Source organism: Hyalella azteca, unplaced genomic scaffold, assembly GCF_000764305.2.
Source record: "Hyalella azteca isolate HAZT.00-mixed unplaced genomic scaffold, Hazt_2.0.2 contig7741, whole genome shotgun sequence".
Taxonomy (NCBI): Eukaryota; Metazoa; Arthropoda; class Malacostraca; order Amphipoda; family Hyalellidae; genus Hyalella; species Hyalella azteca.
Window position 1 is genome coordinate 301,784 of NW_025937857.1, and position 26,094 is coordinate 327,877.

The following is a 26,094-nucleotide window of genomic DNA, read 5'->3' on the forward strand; positions in this document are numbered from 1 at the left end:
TGGTTATAGTTGACCTAAAAAACGGGAGCGACCCGAACTTTATTGACATAAGATTATTGTTGGTTCAACAGGATTGTATTGAAAATTCGGTGATTATCTTTATTGTGAATTAAAACTCAATTTGCCGAACCCGATTAAACCGAATGCTTTGCCTCTGAGGAAATCGATGAAACGTCCATAACAGTTAAAATCTATAATTGAATGCTAGATTATTAATGATGCCATGTCCAGGTCAGAATGCCGGTAAGCAATAAATGTTTGAAAGTCTTTTGACTGAATTCGAGAATGTTTTCGAAGTTATCAAAGAAACATTAAAAAGAAACTAAGCATTCATATACAATCATGCCTCTCATATGTTTCAATAAATGATTTTATCTAAGTCAATTAGAATTTTTCATCTGCTTTCAGAGGAACTCGTCATTCATCTTTGGACTCAAGCAATTCCTCAAAAACTTTGTCTCCATTTCACTAGTCTCCTCTTCCAAAGTAATGTTAAATTTTAAATATAAAAGTTATTAAACAAAATTATAATGAATTAATCAATAACAAAAATCAATAAAAAATAAAAGACGTATTAATATTTATAACATAAAATTTTCACTATTGTGTACATAAAAAGCATCTACGCTAAATTAAAACAATCCACGGCTACAGCTGTCACTGACAACGAAAAATGGCCACGTTTAGTTTCTTCTTAAAAAAAATATTGGGACAGTTTCGTGAATATTTGCTAGGCAATGGAGAACTATATTGTTCGTTGACAACATTTATAATTTTACAGAAAAATATAAATTCGAAGACGAGGGTCGCAACAATGGCGGTTTTCCCTCAGGAAAGGCTTTATATTCATGGTATTGCAACTTTGTTAAGGAAGTTCGGGGTCGCCTGGCTGGGGGCTATATCTCTGTTTTCGGCGATAGCAGAATTTATTTATTTTTATTTTTGATAGCAGAAATTTGTTTTAACTGGGAAAAAATCACTCTGGACAATACTACATAGTTTTTATGGAAGAAAACTGACTCGATTGAATTAGATAGAGAACATCACTTGAGATACAACTTATTTTTAAGAAGAGGTTGCAAATATTAGTCAAACTATAAAACTTCCTAACAAAAACGACAAGAAATGCAATTCGGTTAAAAAACAAAAAAAATCAGGATTCCGAATTGCCTGTGGCATAAAACAGATACGCTAAAAAAATCGCAACAAATGTAAAAATAAATCGTGGCAACCTATGAATTATTCCAGAAGGGAATGGTAATGGGAACTCAATGCGTGATTTAATGTGACCAAGCTTCAAATAATGACAGCAATCGGTGCTCGTTACCATCTTGGTGTCACGCGGCTATCGCGTTTGTTGTTTCAAAAAGAGTAACAAAAAAGTATTTCTCTTTTCGACGATTAAATATTCCATCTTCAAGAGTGAGTTCTGATGCGTTCACCAAAATCCGTGATATTTCCAAAATAAATTGGATCACTGAAAGCCCCTGAACCCTGAGAGAGCAAAAAATAATTACGTAAGCCCACTAATTTCAACAAAAAACGTGTATTTACTACGGTAAATCTAAATTGACTACTAATGTTCATGAATTCGTGTGTTGAAAACAGAATGAGATATGCTACGTAGACTGCCTCACAGGTAAAAAAATATTTTTTATGAAGAATTTCATCGATAAATCCAAAATTTAAGCTAATCAGAACAAGATATATGGAGATATGGTGAACATAGCGTTTTCTTTGCTTTTAAATTCTGAGTCAAAATACTGATGCGCACTGGCAGTAACGATATAAGTACATGTAATTTTTAAAATATGCTCTCGAATTGAATTAGTGGACGGGCGGACAGTCTGTGGGCGGAAGACTAAATATCAGTCGAAGAATGACGAGTTTGTAGGCGCTCTCTGTTCAGTCTAATAGCTCAGTGCTTATGACTAATAGGAAGGCTATAAATTCAAGACCCTAAAGTCAACGGGCAAATTTGATCGTTAAATACGATATTTTTCGGTGCTTGAGGGCGATTGAAAGGTTGAATGAGCGCCTTTCACTCGGTAATGCATCGCCATTAATGTCGAGCCTGCTCACGTAGGCCGACTCATGCTTATGTTTAGTGTTGTTTATACCTGAATTATTGAAGCTGAAGTTGCGACGTGTATGTATTGACCGAACAACACGTTAGCCCATGCAAAAAACTGACCAAAAACTTTTAAAAAATATATTTGCTGAGATATTTTTATTTGAAAAAACACGCGCAAGAAAACGTACATGTTGTTAGAACAAGGATAAAAAAGAGCATGCGCACATATGATTTGAACAACCCAAGTAAACGTAAAATTAAATTAATTAAATAATCAAATTTGAAATACACATAAATAATTTACCTAATTAAATAAATAATTATTCAAATAACTGTTTTGGGTTAAGCGTAAATTTAACTCACTTAAACATAAATTAAACCCGCCTAAACGTAAATTAAACCCATGTAAACGTGTAAGATCTGATCAAGTGCGTGTACGTAGGAAGTGAACAAACAATTAAGTGTAGGATCATGTACTATGTATAGAGCGAACGTGAACAAGCAGACGGAGAAGCAGGAATATAGAAACGAAGGAAGCAAAGCAATACGACGGCAAAAAAACTATCAATTAATATAACAAATGACGTACTGATAAAAGTAAGTCGAGTTCTTTAATTCGAGGATTTAAACCTATACCCAAGGACCGTTACTTCAAGTAAAGATAATAAATGAATTACTTGGCTCCTTTGATCAGAGCACGAGTGTGTAGAATTACCTTCAATAAATTACTGCTTACTTCCGTAATAATTTTATATATTTGCATCGTATTAAGACATCATGCGAGCCTTCCATGTGAATAAGTTTGCTAAGTTAGCGACCGCTAGACGATGTGATCTACTGAGCAGACCTCAGCTCCAGCATTAGCAAATTGCTGTCAGTAAATGTAGACCACGCACGCCCAGACAGGGTTGTTGACCTAACTGAATATTGCTTCGCATACAAACTTATAATATGAAACCAAATGAGAAATTTTTTAAGTTGGTGAAATTCTGGTTGGTTTTTTCAAATTCTTAATTATTTGAATACGTTTCAGTAAAAAATTTTTCCAGTGTTTTCAACGTTAATAATTTTCTTTGAGGGGGTGTTTTTACGTTCACCGCATCTGAAGGTTAGGTTTCAGATAGCACAGTTCTGTTCCAAAATTTATCGTCCTTCGACAAGTGGCCGTTCGACCGAGGGCTGGTTCGACCCACGGCCTAGATACAGAAGGCTTGAAGTGTTGAAGGCTACGTTCCGGAAGGCAGGAATCATGATGGTCCATTATATTTAGGGCAGTGGTGGTCTTCGGTAGGCGACCCGTTCATGGAGGTCGGCTTGGGTTGGGTGTTTAATCAAATATTGACGAAAAGTAATTACTTAAATTTCATATACTTTTGAAATCATCAATTTTCTGTGTTGTGATTATTATGATTAAAACAATATCCATTGGGATATATATGATTCGTTTTACTCAAATTATGTGAGACATTCTTCACTCCTATCCTAATACAGTAGATTTTTGTGAATAACTGTTAAAAACTGAACAAAATATTCAATCTTGAGCATATTTTGGAACATTTCAATCGCAGGCAATTAATATTTTTACATTTATTTTTTATAGAATATCCATAGGGACTTAACTGTCACAGAAAATTAACCGAAATTTTTAGAAAATTTTAGAAATCAATTTTGAACTGGCGATTACGGAAAAATCATTGATTTACACAAAATTTACATAGGTGAAATAAACAAGTTGTTTGTGTGTACAACTGTAACATAACGAGCATATCATGAGAGAGAAAAAATTTTGTATATGTGTATATGTACATGACTAATATAATGAGCATTTGCCACAAAATATGTCATTTACAAGTGCAACATGAATATAGCACGCGATTTCTGAAAGAAACGTAATATGTGAGTATATAAAAGAAAACAGAATTTGCTGAAAAATTCATGCTTTGGGTGTGGATCCACTAAGTCAATTGATGCTCTAAAAAACTTTGTATCGAACATATCACAATTGCGGGACATATCGCATATGAAAAAAATGGCTTAGCCTTCCGTGACAAGCGACAACAGAACTGAAGTTGGATTGACATGACAGACATGTTCCTGTAACTGGCAATCACGTCGATTGCCTGTGCAATAAATAAGTAATAAAATGTACAGGCAAATCGTAAAGTTTTGCCAACTTCTGAACGTTAGCCAATTGCAAACAAAGATTAACAATTGCCTTGAGATAATCTTTCAAAAGTACAATAAGCGAAAAAGATATCTATTGTTTTTTCAGTAAAATTTATAACATCGAATTCAGGAATGTTCGAAATATCTGGCTGACATCGAAGCCGTCAATAAAATCTAAGTGCATTAGCCAATTATAAAATTCAAATCTAAATTCTTCTAAATATAAATAAAAAAGTTAGAATGCAGAAGTCCAGACTTAGAAGTGATCCACACGAAAAAAATGATTCATTATTTTCTTTTTCATTCATAGAAATACAAACTATTGAGTAAATTTGTAGAACACCCAGATAAAATAGTTATACGGAAGTTGTCGTTCTATCCTAGCGAGATGAAGAGCAAATAGCGAAGCATAGGAAGCTACGTTCATGTCTAGACTGGTGCAGGCCAGGCAGTCCGGTTAATCTCAGTTCTAAGTGGCCTGGCAGGACGTCGAGTAGCAGTGAAGCCCAAACCTTGTTATCTGGCTTAGATTGCCTCACTTCAGCTATTTGCCAGAATCAGTCGCAATATCACGCGTTGGGCTGCCTTTGAAGCGTCGCCAGATTAAATGCAATGCCGGCCGAAAAGTGTAGAGCTAGTAAGGTGATTTGTGGGACGCAAAGGTCGTGTTAATATAAGAAGATTGGATGAAAATCTTCCATGGAACATTTTCTGCTATATTTACGTGTCGATAGGTGTCTTGAGTTTGTGTACAAGTAAAATGAAAATACAGCAAAAGTAATATTTTAGCTACATAGTAGGTATTTAGATGAAGGCGCTAGTGAACACAATATATATTTTGAGCAAAAAGGATTGGCAACACAATCCGCCTCGCCCTAATACGATCAAGTTCAAACGAAGCGTCGGCAGTCGACTTGCATCGTCTCTGGCAATCGGATTTTGGCTTCACCGAAGATTTTTTGATACACTGCATAAGCATCTCAACGAATATTGGCAGAATTTAGCATGTGCAGCAAAACAACACAACACGTATTCTATTTTGGATGGCAGATCGACGGCCGGTCATATTTTGAAATATTTACTAGTCAACGCTTGCCGTTTTCATGTAAACCACCTAAAATTCACGCCTTCGACATATCGAGTCTTCATCATATTTTCATTTCGTACGGCGCGATTTTCGATAAAAGTTGGGACTCTAGGGAAAGAAAATCTTAGATTTTAAAGCCAGGAAGCAAGAAAGATTGAGGAAGACTCGTTTGTTTTACGGCGGACTTTACAAGGGATTGCCAAGAGGCAGGAGAGTGAAGGGCTCTGAACCAAGCTCCGTCCGTCAGGAAAATCACTAGAATAAATTTTGCAGAATGAAGAGTAAAATCAGATTATGGAGTTTAAATATTTAAAAAAATTACAGATTCCAGTCCTGCACAATAGCATACAGGACTAGAAAAAAAACAATGGTAAAGTAAACAGAAAAATAAGTAGTCTCGTTGGGGAGAAATGTTTTAAAACACGGAAGATGAAAAGATGATATATAAAAGAAGAAATTGTGTCTAGTTTAGCACCCTGAACTATGTGAAAAATCAAATTTAGTTTTCACGCAGCAATTTTTTACGAAAAAATAACAGAGTTAAAAAATGGCATCGAATAAAAAAATTAAAAAAAATTTATATTCATTACCATTCATTTTGACTTTCAACAAATTATTACTTCTGAGTATAAGTTAATTAGCCACATTCAAGTTTCTTCTTATTGACGTTCCCTCAAAAAAAAAATTATGCCGTGAAATGCAGTGCCAGTAAATGAAAGCATTTTAAATCGGAAATAAGATGTGTTTCATTGCTTATGTCGAGAACACAAAATCGGAAATGTGTGAGGATCCGAACAATATAGTAAATAGAATTCGGTTTCCAAAGAAAAGAAAAGGTTTCGTGGTTTTCAAAGAAAATTTTCGAAAGAAACATCCGAGTACTTCTTCATTGATTTTCCCAAAAATTATGGATACAATTTTGGTAAAAATTATTACCCAGTATGGATCATCATGAGATTCACTTTTTGCTTTGTTGAATTTACCTGATTTGCGTTTTACTCCAAATAACATTAAACACTCCAACTTTTTATCCTCTTCTTAACCTTCAAGTTAGTCAATCATTCATCACTGGGGCTGTCTATTGCAACTTGACATTTTCAAGAACCCGTTCTTCTCACCACAAAGTCTTCCCCTGCAGTTCACGATGGAAGCCGTTGGACGTGCCCCATAGTACTATTCATTTATTTCAAATTGTTGTGATTTCAAAAAGAGATATTTAACTGTTTGATTTCTTGGATTCAAAGAAACTGTATTGCCGATGCAATGGCCGGTTGGCCGGAACCTTTTTTCGATGATACTGAATTCGAATCATCGAGAACATTGTCCATAGCTGTTTTCATCTCATCGATAATGATAACCTCGACACTGTATCTACATCTTTACCACAATGTTCAGCAGAGATGGTGTTTGGTCTGAAAAATTCATAACAACTTAGAAACGAATGAAATCGATTAGCACTTTCCTCTTTAAAAGAACGAATCGACTATTTTCAGGGTTAAAATAAAACAGTAAAGACCATTCAAAATATACCACTCAAAATTACCAATACCTTTAAAAACACTATAATAAAATTTATTTATCGTGCTTTTCGAGAAGCGAGGAGTCATGTTTCTTTTGATAAAGAAACCTCCACTGTTTTGATGTAGCAGGATATATTTTAAACCTTCATAGAATACGTATTTACAAATAAATTGTTAAAATACAGGGAGCGACCAATCACAATAGCTAGCTGAAAGCTTCGATTTACTGACAGTTATTTCTTTTATATTTTCTGTATTCAGCAAACACGTGCAAAGCTGCAGACAAAAAACCGCAGAAGCCAGAGCGTTCGGTAATCTTTCGCTGAACGAACTCGTACCAATACCCGACCCTTTCCCGACCCCCGTACCCTACCAGTACCCTTACCCGTTTTCGACCACTTTCTCTACCGGTACCCGGTAGAGAAAGTAGCTCTTGACAGAGAAAGTAGCTCTAGACAGTCTGTAGTTCTAGACCTCTTTCTCTACCGGTTCCCGGTAGAGAAAGTAGCTCTTGACAAGGAAAGTAGCTCTAGACAGTCTGTAGTTCTAGACCTCTTTATCTTCCGGTACCCGGTAGAGAAAGTAGCTCTAGACAGAGAAAGTATCTCTAGACAGTCTTTAGTTTTTGACCTCTTTCTCTCCCGGTAACTGGTAGAGAAAGTAGCTCTTGACAGTCTGTAGCTCTTGACCTCTTTCCACACACGTACTCGACCCATACCGTCCCCAACTCGTTCTCGACTTTACCCGATCTTACACGACCCTACCACGGCCCTTATATTCCCTACCCGTACCCGACCAGGTCCCGACAAAATCCGGATCCGACTCTTTCCCGACCTGTACCCGACACGGACCCGATATGTACCTCGCACGTACCAGTGTCCGACCCGTTCTCGACCTCTTCCCGACCCGTTCCAGATCCGTTCCCGACCCGTTTCCGATCCGTTCCCGACCCGTTCCGAACCCGTTCCCGAACCGTTCCTTACCCGTTCCCGAACCGTTCCTTACCCGTTCCCGACCCGTTCCCGACCCTATCCCGGCCCTTTCCCGACCCGTTACCGACCCGTTCCCGACCCGTTCCCGACCCGTTCCCGACCCGTTCCCGACCCGTTCCCAATACGTTCCCGACCCGTTCGCGACCCAATCCCGACCCGCTCCTAACCAGTTCCCAATCCGTTCGGGACCCTTACTCTACTCAACCGTATTCAACATAAAATGGGAAGAGGGAGGGGCTCCCCGTTTTATGCTTTCCCGCCGCTCCTTTTTTGGCCATTATTCACAGCGGAATTTCACTAATGAGTGCGATATTTCACGCTACAAAGTTTTTAACTCGAAACAGAATTTTTCGACAAAACGCAGTTGCAACGGAACGAATATTTGCGAAGTTTCGCATACATTTATAGTACAACCAACGATCGTCATAATACCAATGGTCATTGTACGACAAACGATTAACATACGACCAATGATCGCCATGCTTTTTAATCGAACTAATACTCCGAATTGAAAATCAAGCCTTTTTAATTACATTAGCTGAAAGTGAAGTCGTTGCTGAAAGTGAACGTGTATTTTAGAATTTTTGCAGGTGCCAGTTTTGCAGAGCGTCAAATTGTCCTTAGTTTTCACTAAGCAATCATTACAATTACAATAGATCAGTTATGAAATTTAGCATAAAGTAATGCTTATATATCTCTGGGCAAAATAATTAATAAAATTACTTGAATGACAAAAAGACGCGGATTATGAATCTCAAATTAAAATTACCGACACGTTATTTTGTTAACATTGTGCTGAGAGAGACTATCTCCCACGTTATTTACTGCATTCCAAATATTGAAAACTTCCATTCATTTGATGCAGAAAGACAATATTGATGATTTATAATTGCATTTTAAATTTAAAAACACAGCACTCAGACCTGTCCATAAATTTATCATCGATTAATTGCAAAAAATTCTTCATCACGTACACATCGAACAAATCAACTATTTATAACAGAAGCCTCACTAAAATATTCGTGGCAAAACCTCACTGCATATCACATTTCAAACCGAATGCGCACGTCCAATAACCGATAAACGTTCGTCAAAGTTCTTATGGATCTCACTTGATGTTCTTCCGGGAATATCATGCAAAACATCACGGCCTGAGACACAGAAAAGTGATTGCCGAGGCTCGGTCGGCGAATTTAAACCCTTGATTTTGATAGGATATATGACGTATAAAAATCCTTGATTAGTAATTGCGACGAAAATATAAACCTTGATTTTAAAAAGGTGCAGGGGGCATAGAAAAATCAGGATTAGTGATGGCCAACGAATATACAACCTTTGATTTTGAAAGGATATTTGACGTATAAAAGGACGAGATTAGTGATTTCCGACGAAAGTATAAAGCTTGAATTTGAAAAAGATGCAGGGGCATATAAAAATCAGGATTAGGGATGGCCGACGAAAATACAACCTTAATTTTGAATGAACGCACGGCATATAAAAGGGCTGCATTAGTGAGCGTGTGAAGGGCGGCGAGATTGAACTGCGCCGGTTCATTTATAGCTGTCAACTTCAGAAGGCAATTGCATGCTACTGAAGGAGGCTCAATGCGCTGCAAGTGGCGTTGAGTTACAGACGTTCTGGACTTCAGGAATGGGAATGACGTCACTCATTCAGCCGCTCTCAAGAATCATGAAGCATGAAGCACAATAAGCGTGATGAATCATATTGTAGTGCATGACGAATTATAGGAACAATTATACGTAAATGCATGATATTTACATGAACAAGTCATTAGAAATGAAGAAAGACTAAGGTTGTAGTGTCTGAATTTTTTATTTTATTGTGATGTGATTGCATTGATCCACAATGATAAGATGATGTATCAAGAAAGTCATTCAGTTGTCACTAGAATTACTAGTGGTTTAATCAAAATTTGCAATTACTATTCAGTAATAAAAAAACAGCCAATAACATTATTATATAATAGTATTGAATAAATAATAACATAATTTGGAAATAATGAAGATAATAATAATGGCATTAAAGTAATAATATTATCATTTTTATTATTATTATTGGCGAATCTGACAAAGTCTGCAATCTACGAGTCTTTTTACTTCCAAAAATGATCGGTGGATCATCGGCGGCCGGTGAATGTCAAATATTACGCAATCACTTATTCCCCCGAAATAACTAATTAAATTGAAATAAGAAATAGCTCACAGTGGCGCGTATCAAGTTAGCAATTCCACGTGAGAGCTAAAAAGTTTGCCAGCTCCTTGTTTAGATTTGAATACGAAGAAGGCGATTGATAAAAACCCGCCCCACATTCAGAAGCTGTAAATTTTTCAGTGATTCGCTACCAAAGACAAAGACCGCGCAAGGCTACGGCAATCAATCCCACCACACAATCTGCCATTCATTCAGACAATCGACTTATTTAATTTGCCTTCCTTACAAAGAAGGCTGTAGGCGCGTGGACTGTTTGATTGTTAGTTATTTTTATTTTTGGTAAATTTAAATAGTCGAATTTGTTCGCTTTCTATTACCAAACAACAAGTTTTGAGAAAACCATAATTCGAAGAAAAGTAGGGACAAATTATTCACCATTTTTCAACAGTAAAGCTGATTAATTCATGCCATAAACTTCATATTCATTCAAACTTGGAATGTCATTATTTCATTCTCAGTCGGAAACTCAATTGATTCAACATTTTATATTTCACTTGAATCTAATGTCATGATTTTTCTATAAGACCGCTTGAAATAGAGAAAGTTATCTGATTGTCTGACACGTCTGTTCAACAGAAAGACGGACTTCTCAAACGAAATTTCATCTTTCGTAACAATTTTCACGGAACCAAAGTGGCTTTTAAGATTAGAAATTAATTTTTACTATAACTAATTACTTAAATTACAAAATATTTCTACTAGTGACGCGGGACGAGTTTCCCTCGAAGACAACGCCATCCTATAATATTTTCGCATACAGGTTATTCATTCAAATGAACGCCAACTTAAAATGTTGTTCATGGTAGTTAATTACAAAGTATTTCAATGCTCAGTTCATTCAATTAAACAAGATGGGCCAATATACAAGCGGCTATAGTTATAACAATACGAATTAGTCTTTCATGTGCACCGATGAAATTGAATAAAAACTTCGATCGGCACTTCAAATATAAAGTTGGCCAAGCCATAATGTTCATGGTTAAATATGCAATTAGCATCGCTTATTGATCTTATTTAAAAACAGACATAAATGAAATGTGAAAACGAAATTTTCTTAACCAAAAATTTTCACTCGATTTCTCGTCGTTTCAAAATACCTGATGGTCTGTATCGTTAACTCAACCAACAATAACTTCGCATAAAAAACTCTTTTCCCATTTAATAATATGCGTTAAAAATTTTTCAAAATGCACTACAATAAATAAACATGTTGATGCTTTGATTTTTTTTTAGCCAGCAGACCCCCTTCTCCCCCGTAGGCTTTGCAGATGCAAAACCTGCACAAAACTTTTACTTTTTAAGCGCATTTTCTCATTTATGGAAAAAATGCACTATTGTGCTCGCCATGTCCGTCTGTCCGTCCGTCTGTCTGTCCGTCTGTCCGTCCGTCCGTCTGTCCGTCCGTCTGTCCGTCCGTCTGTCCATCCGTCTGTCCGTCCGTCCGTGTATTCACGTTTTCGTCGACGAGAAAATGCGCTCTCTGTCACTCACTGCAGTGAGTACTGAGTTATATTTTTGATTACTTTAGCGCGGTGGAGGACAGCTCCGGAGCTACCAAAGGACCCCAGACAAAAGCTTCATCGATTTTACGCAGCAAAAGAATGGCAGAAGTAGCTGCTGGTATGGGTACTTGCCTCCTTAATTATGCTTTATAAACTCATTGCATCAACGTTAATAATTTGTTTTCTTGGTATGAGGCAGCTCCTAAAATTCTTATAAAAGTTGAAGAAATTCTTGGGTTTGTAGCGAATTTTACGTGGAAGAGAAAAAGAAAACCTGAAACCATACTTCATTTCGTGATATTTCCCTCAAATTCAACTTATTTGTATACATTTCATGGATGTTATCAAATAATTTTCAGCTTTTATGTTTTGTGATTTCACATACTTATGCAAATTTAATTTACCTATATTATATAATATAATTAATAAAAGTAAATTTTACATGTCCATTTTCACTTTTGACATGTCACTTTTCACATATGACATGTCACACCTCTGACGAGTCACACCTACAATTTTATTATACCGAATGAAAGCTGCTTTATGTATGCTACTTAATTTACTTCGACGCGATTCATTCACCCAGTAGTAGCCTTTTAATGAATAATATGAAAAATAGTCATATATATACATTTTAAATGGAAACTTTTCTTGTCATCAAAAAGAATTACCATGAAAATTAAATAAATGAACAAAAAACTTTATATAATCCTGACTGTAGGTACAGAAATGAAAAAAAAAATTAAACCGTGCGTTTGTTATCTTTTAACTATCATAGGTGAAACTTTTCAACGAGTCATTCTAAGTCCTCATTTCGGAGCCTTTCAGCAAACATAAACCTACACAAATCCAGAGAAGTGACTCCAAAAAACAAAGAAAGTATATTATGTTTCGGAATGCATTAGATAAATAATAATTAATATTAGCAAGAGTTTTTACAATCACTTATAACACTACAGAACGACATAGGTATGACTGAAATGAAATAAATTAGACAAAAGACAGCGTGGGTAAAAAAATAGCAGTACCTCTGTGGTACAAGAATTAGACACAATGATAAGGAAGAAGTATTTCCTTCAATGATGTCTTGAAACAAAACGAAAAATTGCAACTTACCCTAAAGCGTTCCTTTACAATCGCTGTCACTTTCGAAATTGTAATGTTTTGCATGAAGAATTTGTGGAATGTTAGCGAATCAAAAAAGCTCAGATTAAGTCTCGGCTTCAAAAAACACATTAAGTTTTTTGATTAAGACTTCTCAAAAAATTCATTCTGCAATTACACGTGGCTGCCTTTTGGCATTAAAACTCCCGATGATTTTGCATTATTGATCTCAATTAGGGGACACGTGTTAATTAATTCTTGAATTTTTAAACGAAATCAGTGATTGACTTCCTTTTAAATTATTTAAAATGAGCTCGTCTTGAATCCCATACATTGAACAGTGCAGCCGGGTTTAGTCTGAGTGAGTTAAATTGATTGTCTTCTGTCGTCGTAAAATTTCTAATCGGAGTAAATTTAGGTTGTCATGATTTTACATAGGAAGTTAACTAGGATAATTGCATACCAAATTGCCCTAAAATACGTGCGTTTTTCATGCTTCAGTTAAAGAAGATGGGGCACTGCAGAGTGATGTGCTTGAAACATTAAGGGATTTCATTTTTTAATTTATCGGATGAAAGTTGGATGAAACATAATATTTTTTATAGATTAAGATCCGTTGGATGGAATAAGGGCGATGAAATCAGAAGCTTAACTCACGAGCTGAGGCTAGCGTGACAACGAATAATTATGCCGATAATGGCTTTTCTTCACTTCAAATCGCTCAATCTAAAAGCCTGTCTTTCGAACTTCTGTAATCCTTAGCAGTCAAATCGATTTGGCTTATTGGTAGGAATAGCATTAAATCAAGTTAAAAACTAATTTTTAGCAAAATTATTCAATGATTTCCTTGAAATTCATGAAAGCAGAGCACAATTCAATTACCCAGTCTTCCGTGATTCATCGCAGGGCATTCATGCTGAAAATTTATTATACATTATCTGCAAGTAACAATTTTCTGCTAAAAATTTCGTTCCCCAAAAAGTTCCGTAGCGTGTGGGATATTTTCCTTTACCCGTCGATGAATCGCAAAATCATGGATATTCTCAGCCAAAGCCAGCAGCAACTTCCATGCAAAGATGGCGGAAACTTTATAGTCGAGCACGAAAAAAATTACTGTCCCCTCGCATAAAAAAACCATCGTGTGTCAACGATCGAATGACAATCAAAAATATTCTAGACCATCAAATTGTTTACTGTCAGTTTTCCCTAAAATTGTTAGAGGAGTTCAAAATTGCAACGAAACACTAAAATTCACCTCGGAAAACCCGTCACATATATTTGCCATTTGTAGTCGTTTAATAGAAGCACATCCATGAGAATGTTTCAATATTATTTCGATACCGTTTTCCAAATAAACTCGAATAGAACATTCGGTAAAATGAAATGTCTCCTCAGCTCAATAGTATTTTTTGAGTAAAATCCCAGAACACAACGGAGGGGGAAAGACTTTAGCTTTAGCTTTTAGAATTTAACAGATTAAAAAATTTCTGCAGGACATAACGGCGGGATCATCGGTAGGGGATTGCTGCCAGTTCCATTTCATCATAAACAAGGCAAGCATTATCATCCTGTAAAAATCAACATTATTTAGAAAATGGAAACTGTTCGCCAGCTACCTCAAAGAAAAGGTCTGTTATGTCACATAGCAACTCCAATATAAAGACAATTGCGAGATTATTTTCTGTGATTCTTCAGATAATTTTAGCTTCTCAAAAAACGAGATAAAATAAAAATGAATGTTTCACAACTTTACCCTTTTTCGGACTGCATTGTTACATGATTTACGATCCTAACTGCGAAATTGTGCAGTCTGGCGAGGATTGATTAGCTTGTGAATGACGGAAATTATTGAAAATCGTAAATAGATTAATCATAATCTAAATAATAGTAATGAATTACATGAGTTATCCTTGTAAGGGCATCAGGCTTGCAGTTCCAAACATTCGCTGAAACGTGAACGCATACAATGGTCGGTTCACCTCGTTGGTTCATAGATCAAATCTAATACTTATTTACTTACAATTCCATAATTTTGCCATATTTGGTCAAATCGGATGTAAATAAATAATAAATTATAAGTTATTCGCAATTTTTTTGTACAGAAACTTACATGCCGTTTCAAACGAGAACGCTTGAATGACGTTCAGTAATACTATAATGACTTACAATAGTCGACAAATCACTAGAAATTTAATATTTTTCAGCGGTTTAAGTAGAGCAATAATGTTTTCTAAATCGTGTACTGGAGCTCAATACTTGCATAAAAAAACTTTAATTGTAGCATATTCCTAACATCATTACTACACAACATTGTCAACCTATTTACATACACTAATATGGTTTTAACATATGTTCATCGTCATATAAGCGTTAACAAATAAAAAAATATAGCTTCTTACACATCGTTTCCAATCGCGTTCATAGATTGTTTGAATTTTAAGCACAAACTTCAATATTTAAATGATTCAAATATGCATGTAAATATATGAATTTTTTTATTAATTATTGTTTAAATGACATCAAACTAATCGTATCTTTGCTTCGAATAAAAATACTGATGAACACAACTTATGTGAGAATTTGAATTGAAAAAAACACCGAAGCTGTCTGCATGAGTCATAATAGTTGATTTACCTATGTGAGTGTGGCAATTAATATTGCAGTAACCCAACAAAAATCTGACATGAAAGATACGTTCATTAATCATTGTTCTATCATCATTTGCCCGAATAGCATCATTTTGAATGCAGACGAGGAAGATTCTACCTCTAGGAAACTTATCCCTCTGCCCATTAATACTCACATGAAACCCTTTCGTAGAGCTAACACTTCTCAGGGACTTCATTAGATGAATTAATTCGCCTCGCTTTGGAGGGACATCGCTCGGAGCTCAAATGGCCAGAAGGACCGAAAAGACTTCGCTTTGTCTAGCCTTGACTAACGGAACTCGGACTGATGAGCAAAAACATGCAATTTTTCTCATGGGAAAAAATTTTTGTTCTAAGATCCTATGGATTTTATGTTACCTGTATTTTGATAAATTTAAATTGAAGTAATTTATTATTTTCGAAAGTTTCTATTTACTAATTGACTCTTAAGTATATGAGATGCTGACGATTTGAAGCCGTACTGCATGGGTGCAAAGAAATTTAAAGATAAAAACACGATTATTGGGCAAAAATTAATTTCATATGCTATTTTTCTTATTTCTATAACTATATAAAGAGATGAGGTCCAAGTAAATATTATTTGGCAACTAAAGGATGTTGCAGATTTGAATGATTGAATTATTTATAAAATCTCAACACCCCAACGGTTTTTACTTCCAATAAATCATTTATTGTTAGCTCAATAAGAAAATAATTTGCATTCTGCAAAATTTTCTCTCGCATCGATTAATTTTCCATGCAATACACGAGCAAAGCCTCGTAATATAAAACAATTACATAAATAAGAACAAAAAGATGTCCCCTAAACTTTATAATCGCAGCCAATGCTGCATGAGGGTCAATGATAAATGCTGCATAAATAAATAAATGACCGCAGCATAAATGCTGAGGGTCAATGAAATGCTGCATAAATTCTATGAACCTTAATATTGTTTTTTCATTTCCAATTTCCATGATTTTTTTCCATTTTTAACTGCAACTACGGAAGATATTCTTGAATATTCAAAAATTATGTAAATGAAGAAATTCGACGCGTAAAATTTTTATGTACCAATTATTTATGTGTAAAAAGTTAAAAGTGTAGCGTGCAATAACATTCGGCGAGGCAAGTTCACATCAAAGCTTAGCCTTCGATGGTTTCTTACGCTCTGAATAACTGAAAGACTTCGAGACATGGGCAAATTTTTTAGCTCGGGAACGAAAATCTACAGAAACGTGAACGGGGGAAAACTTTTAACAACTTTTAAAGTTTAACATGATTTTGACATTTCCTCTTCATTTGGTAGAATCGAATCAAATTAGATTATAGGAAATTTAAATGAGTATATTGTTCATGAGTATATTAACCTAATAAATAGGTAATAACCGCTCATGTTGAAATGAATAAAGGCAAAATCGTAATTTTTAATTCTTTACTCACCTGGATTTGTCCGGAAGCTAACCGTTCATGGAACAAGGGTAAGCCAGAGCTGGCGGAAGTTCGGCCATTCAAGCCGTTCGAAAATATTTGATATCCAATGATATAGGTATAAGTCTCACTAATGTATGAATGAGGTATGTCTCACTTCTAAATGATTAATGCATAAGTTTCACTTCTGAATGATTGATGTCTAAGTCTCACTTCTGTATGAGTGATGTATAAGTTCACTTCTCTATTAGAGTGGTTTCCAGATCTACTATTTTTCTGTATTTACAAAATAAATGTTTTTCCATACATAGGATTGGTAAGGTACCAATTCCAAAAGAACCTCTCAGTTTTTTTATGCGTTAGCCAAGTAACATCTAAACCTGGAAGCTCCGTATTGTAAAGACACCTGCAAATGCTTCTTACTAAGTTTTTAATCATAAAATGCAGATAATTCTTATTAATTATGATTGATAAGTCGTCTTGCTTGTAAAATACGACTATTAATTACTATACGCTTCTGAGCTCACAAGCTATTAAAGAATAGCGAGAAATTTAGTCACAATTTCTTATAATGAGCTGTTTAAAAAAATTACACGCTGAATAAAAAATTCGTTTATAGTGAAATTTAATCTAAATTCATGTAATGCATTACAGTTCTTTCATTTAACAGGATTATCGACGTGCGACATTTAGTCCCCGCAAGAATAATGTTCATGAGCACGAGCGTCACACCGACCACCACCGCGTCCGAGGTGCAACTGAGCTTCCCTCGGCCACCAGCGCGAGGGAGCGATGCTTACAGGGTGAAAAGAGGGAGAAGCGTCCCCATCTCAAATGCACTGCTATTGTTGCGAATACTCTAACTTTCTCATGAGATTATTTTGGAGAGCTGAAGTGGAGGCTCAACTTATCATGTAAAATAATTTAAAGAATTCAAGTTGCTGTTTAAGTACGATAAATGGAAAAAGCACCCATTTAATGGACCAGCACCCATTAAAATGTTGAAAAACTTCGTAAGTGTCCAGATATTTAGCAATTAACAATTTGATAGCCAAGAAAAAATTAAACAGTTAGTTAAACCATTATTTTTGTACAGGTCGAAAAACAATGTTTTTAAATGCAACTGTATTAAACCTATTTCATACAACAGTTAACATTTACCGAGATAAGACCGAGATAGTTAAATCCTGGACTTCATCTCCGTAGACTTGTTCTACCCACATTCATCGTCAGCTAAAATATACGCTGCTGCTGCTGCTACGGATATTACTAATGGAATTTTCTACCTTACTTAATTTTCTACATGCTGCACAGAGGTTAGTGGTATCTTTCATTGAAACTCTCTTAACTTTATTTATGTTCCATCTTCTCCATCTTAAAATTCTTATAGTTACCTTCATCTAGAAAGTCTTAACGCATATTTAAATTAAACTCTAACTGTAAAGCTCGATTGCGTATCACTAGAAAAAGATTTCGTCTAGATTTGAGTGAAAATAAATATTTGGTGCAAAATTTCTTTCACACTAGCCACTAATTTTATAATAGGCTCAATATTATGGAAATCGATGATACAATTATTATCCTGATGAATTCCAGTACATGCTATCATGCGATTAGGAAATGCACGCTAATGTAAAGCAAATTTGTATATTTTTCATCACTGTTGGTTTAAAAATTTCCAGCTGAGAAAGCAGAACAGAAGTTTTACTCACAGAAAATCGTAATCCAGCTTCCTGGAGACTTGGTTGAGGAACGGCTTGCACATATGCCTTCAATGTATAAAACGAAGTGTGAAATATCATTCGCACTTCATGCTTTTATATGCTTTGAAGCGTCAGTGTTATAAAACAGGAGGATGATCAGAGAGACTAGAAAAATTTTGTTTACAATTTCTCCAATGGCATGTCACAATATTAATAACATTCATAAAAATGTGACATGTTTAGAAACGAAATCCGAATGTTAATCAAAGTTAATTCTATGGCATGAAAGGACTTAATTAATTCCATGGCATGAACTAGAAGCACTTGGGAGGATGACTTATTTCTTTTCGGAGAGAATTACCTTATCTTGATTGGTCATTGTTCGCTCCTCCAACGTATTGAAGACTTAAACGATTATATTTTATATGCAATGGCTGTGCATTACGTGCTATGACTTCATTCACTTGTCTTTGATGAAACGGGAGAATGTGCAAATTAGTTAGTCTATAAAATTCACAATAATAACAATTATTAATAAGTGAAATTTCTAATTAAAAATTATTCCCAAATTTAGTGTATACACTAAATTAAAATAACATAGGGAAGTGTTATTGGAAGGAAAACTGTAAAAAAACATATAATTACCACAACAAGTGTCAAAAATATAACATACACTTATTGCTTCTGGCTTCACCGTTCTTCCGAAAATACTTCCATTCGTTCGGAAATACTTTAATTTAGAATTTCCAAGACATCCTGGACGCAATATCTGACATTCAGTCAGGAAATAAAGTGAAGACTTGAGGAGCCTTCACGGCACCTGCCTTCATGCCAAGGAAGGCTAGTGCCAATAAAGACCAACGAAGAGCTTTTCGATTAGCTTTTGGTGTATCGGCAATTGAAGAGAATTCGTATGCGTGGTTGCGGTAAGCAATTCGAAAGCATCTCTTGGACTTATTGCCTGCACGCGTGACTAAAATAGGGATTTCAACTTTTACTCCAACAACCGATTCCGAATGGCAAATATTTGAGAAAGTCATGCATCAAGCAGGCATCTCCATGCCAGCCTTAGTTCTATCAGACACGATGCCTGAAAACAAGGTAAAGGATAGGGATAAAATCAAAGGAAAACGCAATCCACTCTTATCATGCATAAATATTTTGAATGAGAATGACGCTTGTTGTGATTAATAAACCCAGCCAAAATGATAGACATACATGATAACACCTTTGCAGCAACAATAAGTCCTCGTATATATTCGGAAATATTATGTTGGCCGAAAATATAATATAGGTGAGCAAGCAACATCTGAGACTAGATATGGAATTTATTGAACTCTTCCTTTTTAAGTAGGGTAAAGGCATTTAAATTTAAGTGATGCATTAGAGAGGAATGAAAATTATATACAATGCGTTGAACGTTAAATTAAATTAGTATCAAAATTAAAGTTAAATTGAAGACTTGAACTTTGGATGTGCTGGGCCATTTCTTCGTGCTCCCAGTTATGCCCTGCTAGCGATGGCCATTGCTTCGTGCTCCTAGTTATGCCCTTCTAGCGATGGCAATTTCTTCGTGCTCCTAGTTATGCCCTGCTAGCTATGGCCATTGCTTCGTGCTCCTAGTTATGCCCTGCTAGCGATGGCAATTTCTTCGTGCTCCTAGTTATGCCCTGCTAGCTATGGCCATTTCTTCGTGCTTCTAGTTATGCCCTGCTAGCAATGGCCATTGCTTCGTGCTCCTAGTTATGCCCTGCTAGCGATGGCCATTTCTTCGTGCTCCTAGTTATGCCCTGCTAGCGATGGCCATTTCTTCGTGCTCCTAGTCAGCCTTGCTGGCAATGAATGGCTCGCTTACCAACTTCTTGGGTTATTCTTCTCAAAAATTTACTCGAAAAGTTCGAAATGGTGAGACCAGCTCGACTCAGGAGGAGTTCAGATTATGTGTTTCGGGAACACAGGGCATTAAACCCCTGTGATGCCATCTAGTGTACTGAGCGTTAAAAACTATATGTGAAAGTGTGACGCATTTTCCAAAACTTTAATTGTCAGCATTTAGCTTATACTGCTTGACGCGCAAAATAAAAAATTTCAATATCAAGTATATAATTTTGCGACTAATTCGGTCAGATTCCGCCTGTTATATAATGTTGAAAATCCTGAGTTTCTGGAGGAATGATTCTGTAAGTCTATTAAAACTGTTACCAGCGCAATAATACTGCATAATCCTAACAAAAGTGACACTATGAATAATAATATAATGACTTTCTTTCGGATTTTTCAAAAATATGAAGTGTGCTTTACAAGAGGAGGCATATTTGCTTTTTTCTGAATGAAATTTACAAATTTCACCAATTAAAGTTGCCAGGTATTCTACTATGCAAAAATACGACACAGGCATACGGGTCGTAAATTTACGAGTAGTAAATGAATCATGAAAAAATATATTCACAAAACAATTATTAGTAATGTGATCTGTCCGTACGAATACGAAACTAGCGTCTCTGAAAGGAATACAAACCATCCAATAAACACATCGTATAGGAACACAAAAACTCAAGATCAACTGAATTTTCAAAACTCGAGACCAACTTTCAAGAAACGGGAAATGTTTTTGAGACAAACGCCACTTTTCAGGAGCATAGCCGACTTGTTAAAATATGAAACCGACATCCTCGCAAAGATCTTTCTCCGAAGCATATTTCAGGAAAACAACAGAACCGTAAAATTACGAAACATTTTTCCAGAAATGGTTAAACTTGCCTCGATAGAATAAGGGCATTTTAAGCACAAAATGCAAACAATAAACCTCTTTTTGGACCAAAATTTCCACATTCTTCATTTGAAAAGCATTAGCCAGGTATGAGACTGAGTTGTTGCTTTATTCGTGTGGCTGACGCAAGTGTGACACAAAAAGCCAAGCACCACTTCAAACTATTCGTGTGGCTGACGCAAGTGTGACACAAAAAGCCAAGCACCACTTCGAACTATTCGTGTGGCTGACGCAAGTGTGGCACAAAAAGCCAAGCACCACTTCGAACTATTCGTGTGGCTGACGCAAGTGTGACACGAAAAGCCAAGCACCACTTCGACTATTCGTTTGGCAGCCGCCTCTGTGGCACACAAAGTTAAGCGTCACTATTCATGTGGCTGTGCGACATACAGAGGCTGGTGCCGCATCAAAAAAGTTCGTGTGACTGTCGCCTTTGTGGCATACAAATTCAAGCATCACGTCTCGTCCAGCGTTGCAAGGCGACTTAAAAAACCGGCGAAAAACTGTGTGAAATTCTTGATTACTGAACGCCATGGACTTAAGAATTTATTTAATAGAGTTTCCTTAATTTGATAAGTTTTTAAACTCAATGAATTTTTTAATCGTTTGGTCTAAAATTCATCGTAATTGAATGTAATGTCTGTCTCGTTCACCTTCATAAATTAAAATCTACTAACCCTTATAATCAGTCAGGAATATTAAACCATGAAAATAAGCGAAACAAATGCGTCTGCCAAATATTGAACAGAAGGAAAACCATTCTCGAAAAATCTCCACACTTGACGTTTAGCGCTGCTAGCGAGCGTGAGTTTAATAAATACATGAATTATAACAGGGTTATTTTTTTTCTATGAAACATCTAAATTATACCTTACTCATATTATATATTCAACGAATAAAGCCTCAATGTCTCCATTCCAGTAAATTGATGATTACTTTGTTACCTATTAATTTATTTTATCATATTTGAATGAACATTCGATTATTTGCAATAAATTTAGCTGATTCGGGAAAGTATTGTTAAATTATTTGGGCAATATTCATTCACACCAGGAACTTGACAACAATGTTATTGTAAAAAATTCATATTAACTAAGAACAAGATAATAAATTTATTGTAATTAATTCAGCGGACATGATAGTCGCAAATAAATTAAATCTTTGAATTAATTCACTGAAACACAGTGTTGTTGAATGCTGCCTCTCCCGGTATCGCAGACAACCGATGTCTCGACGAACCTGGTGCAAAGCCACAAACAAATTAGCCGCTACAAGTTGCCCCCAAACTTGAACCTGACTTTAATCCCGTTAATTAGGAGAACATTCGTAGGAGACTGCAATTAATGAAGACCGACTGGCTCACTGATATTCAAGACATAAATTTCATGGCAGATACTCAGCATGATGTTGATTTTTATTTTGTGATTTGACAAATTATGCCATAAAATGAACTTATTTGTCTGGAAAGCAATCATGACCACACGATTATCAATTAATTAATATTCACGAATAATATCAATGAAAATATTGTTGAGAAAACACTTTTCCTGAAAAATTATCCTACTAATAATTTCTTACAAACATACATATTTCTGTATTTTTTCGTTATAAATAATTTTTTAAACTTAACATCGAATATAATTTCAAAAATTTTGCATACTTTGAATTAAAATCTAATAAATATTCTACCCTCTGCCTCAGCAAGATTAATATTTCAGTCATGACTTGCCCTCTCACCACTCGAGGGGAGCTGTAAAATAGAGGGGTTCGTCTGCGTGGCCTTACCCTTAGAAAATACACAAAAATTATTCCTAAAAAATTCTTGCTGAATATAAAATTCGTCTATCATCCCAATTCTATTAAATATTTAGTTGATCATCCCTTATTAGATATTTGACTGTTAACGCCAACGATCTTCACCTCAGACATCTGACTTTGAAACATCGTTCAATTGAACCAACCCTGAATGGACTTTGTTGCGTCGAACTAACGTTGAATCGAACGTTGTTCAATCGAAGTAACGCTGAATTGAGCATTGTTTAGTTGAATAAAAGTTGAATAGAACAATTTTTCGCTGAATTACCTTTAATTGAACATTGTTTCAACGTCATTTATGACGTGGCTGTTATTCTCCATACGTGAATGTAGTTAAGGGTTGAAATTATTGCTAAAAATGTTATTTCCGTAGCCATAAAATAAACATGTCGTTGAAATTAATTTTTCGCTGATATATTCACTAACAAAAATCGTATAAAAATGCTCATTTCATTATTTATTTGTATATAATAAACAAGTAATATGCTGCATATTTAATTTACTAATTACAAGTAGTTGATCTATAGTAAGAAAGTGATCGTCTGCGTGCATTTTATGCGATCTGTGATAATGAAGCTACAAAAAAAAAAAAAAAGGAAAATAAATATGAAGGCGACATGTCTCAAAAAATACTTAAGTTCTTTAACAATGATCCTGCAGGTGGAATTACACGAATTAATGTTTGTCTTTAATTAGTAGGACTCGTGTTCTGACAATCGCGTCTTCTTTGCACGATTAACGACCGCTCAATAAATCTAATTCTTAAGGCTCCTCGGAACGCTCTGAGCCGAAACGCTTCGACGACAGAAGCCGATCAACTGGCTTGTGTAACAACTATCGTTATCTTTAATTGGTTGTTATAACAAAATTATTTACTGCTGTCCTAAAACAACAAAAGACAACTTAATCTAAATAAATATCAATGTTCATGAGCAAAAACAATTAATGTGTCCATAATCCAGCACCGATGTATGAGCAAGTATTTGAGACGAAAAAAGTTTCATTACAAATTTCAAGCGTAATAAAAAATTTAGTAAAAGCAATCGGTTTCGTAAAGTTTGCTGAGTTCAATTCCATACTTCTCAACTGGCATGAAATTTTGGTGATATTCGTCTTAACTGGCATGAGATTTTAATAAAAAAAAATAATTCAATTCTGGGAAAAATCAGAACGCTTGTAACTCTGAATACGCACGACCTGAGACATGCGTCAAGAGCTCTGGAGAAATTGGTCTCTGAACAGATCCCGTTTTTATTTTCAGCAGCTAACGGATTTTCAGCAAGCCTTCGTAAAGCTTCCTGCTCTACGCTCTTCATTAAAGTGGCGTCTTTGGTGTCAGCTCATAAGTTGACGCAGGTGCCTCTTCGCTTGGAAATTTTGCTTTTGTTTGGCAGCGATGAATGAAACACTTAAAAACGTTATGCCAACTCATTGTTTAGGAGCACTTTCAGTTAATTTTAAAGACGTTTATTATTTGCGTGAATTAACCACTAATATTTAGCATGATGAATAATTATTAATACTCCTTAAGAGGTAGTGGATATTCAAATAGATGAACATTTCTAAGGAAGCTTCGGTTTTGAAAAAATAAAATAAGGTTCCCGTGTAGATGTTGAAGAAAATGTTCTGCCGTAGAAGTAAACGAAGAAACCTGAGAGCACATAACGCCAATAAACAAAATTGCATTAGCCGGCATTTCTACACGGTCATTAGGAGAGAATAATTTGTAAACATTAAATAAGACGATCATCTGATTATTTCATCATATATATTAGATCATATTTAGAGAAACTATAAACTAGAAGCTTTAATCATATTGCTGCGTTGAGATGCTGGGCTAGCTTCTACTCCTTCTTACGAAGAACTTTAATTCAATTTCTGTTTCAATGTAGAAAATTTTCTCTTATTAATGATGCACCATCGTGCAAATTGGCACAACAACAGACGCATGATACTAAAATTTTGGTAATAAATTTCGTGTGAAATAACAAAATTTTGAGATGTAATTTTATGCGTATATGCCTGTAAGAGAGATTAAGGCAGTTGCCCTATAACATGATGCCTTAGGCCTTTATGATTAAAGGTATTAAAACCGTGGCCACTTAAACACAAGTTTTAATCTTCCTAGCCGGCATATAACTCAGGCTTTTATTTTCACGGCCCATAAATTAAGATGTGCTCTTTAGTTTCCCACAATCACCTAATGGAGTCATCACAAATTATGCGGCGAATAGTAATGAATTTTAAACATATTAGCTGATACCCAGTATATTCAGTATCAAATATTCGTAAGTAATGAAATAATTATTCGATTTCTCTCGTTCCATTATTAACACATTTTGCGTTTAATTTTTCTTCTTATAATGATATTCATATCTAACATGAATTTATCGAGACTAAAAATTCAGATACATCTAGCAAAAAATTATTTTCACAATTTTAAAATCGAAATTATCCCTCACTTTAAATAGACCATTTCTCCATTTCGCTAACAAGTGCCTGTATTTCATAAGAAAAATTACAGCACCTGAAATTTTTGCTATGTGTTTGTGTAGGCGGCAATCAGTGGAATAGGCGCTGGTGTAACTGATCTGAAGGCACTTCCATTTGCATCAAAGTCTAGGCCTAAAAATACGAAGGTTCTACCGACTGCTTCACTGCAATCCAAAGCTGCCGATGCCGGGCAACGGCGGCGATTTATATGACGAACGTAAACGCCTACAAAGTCTCAAAGATAAAGACTTGAATGTTTTTTTAGCGACCATTTAGTTTTAAAGTTATAATTTTGAACGAAAATAAATTCTGAGTTACTAATGTAATATCTTGATGTAATCCAGAAATTAAAAACATTTACGGGTTTTTATTCGGATTTCAGAACTAGAAAAAATATTCCCCAGTTCTAAATGAGATCGGTACACTGGCGCGGTTTCTTCATTCACTTCCACACGACCATTCTTCATTTGAACGTAAATAATGGGCGATATTCAAACATCAGCAATGTTCTTGTCGATTGTTTCTAGATAAAAATGACACTAATTGTACTCATTTTAGT

General features: G+C 35.4%; 1 protein-coding gene across 1 annotated transcript in view; it reads right to left on the reverse strand.

Annotated features, from left to right (window-relative positions):
- Positions 1-17,360, reverse strand: part of LOC108677033 — a 107,222-nt gene extending 89,862 nt beyond the window's left edge. Inside the window, exon 1 of the mRNA XM_047881377.1 lies at positions 16,767-17,360. The gene's annotated coding sequence lies outside the window, so the exon portion shown is untranslated. The remainder of the gene's footprint in view (positions 1-16,766) is intronic.
- Positions 17,361-26,094: the final 8,734 nt, after the last annotated feature.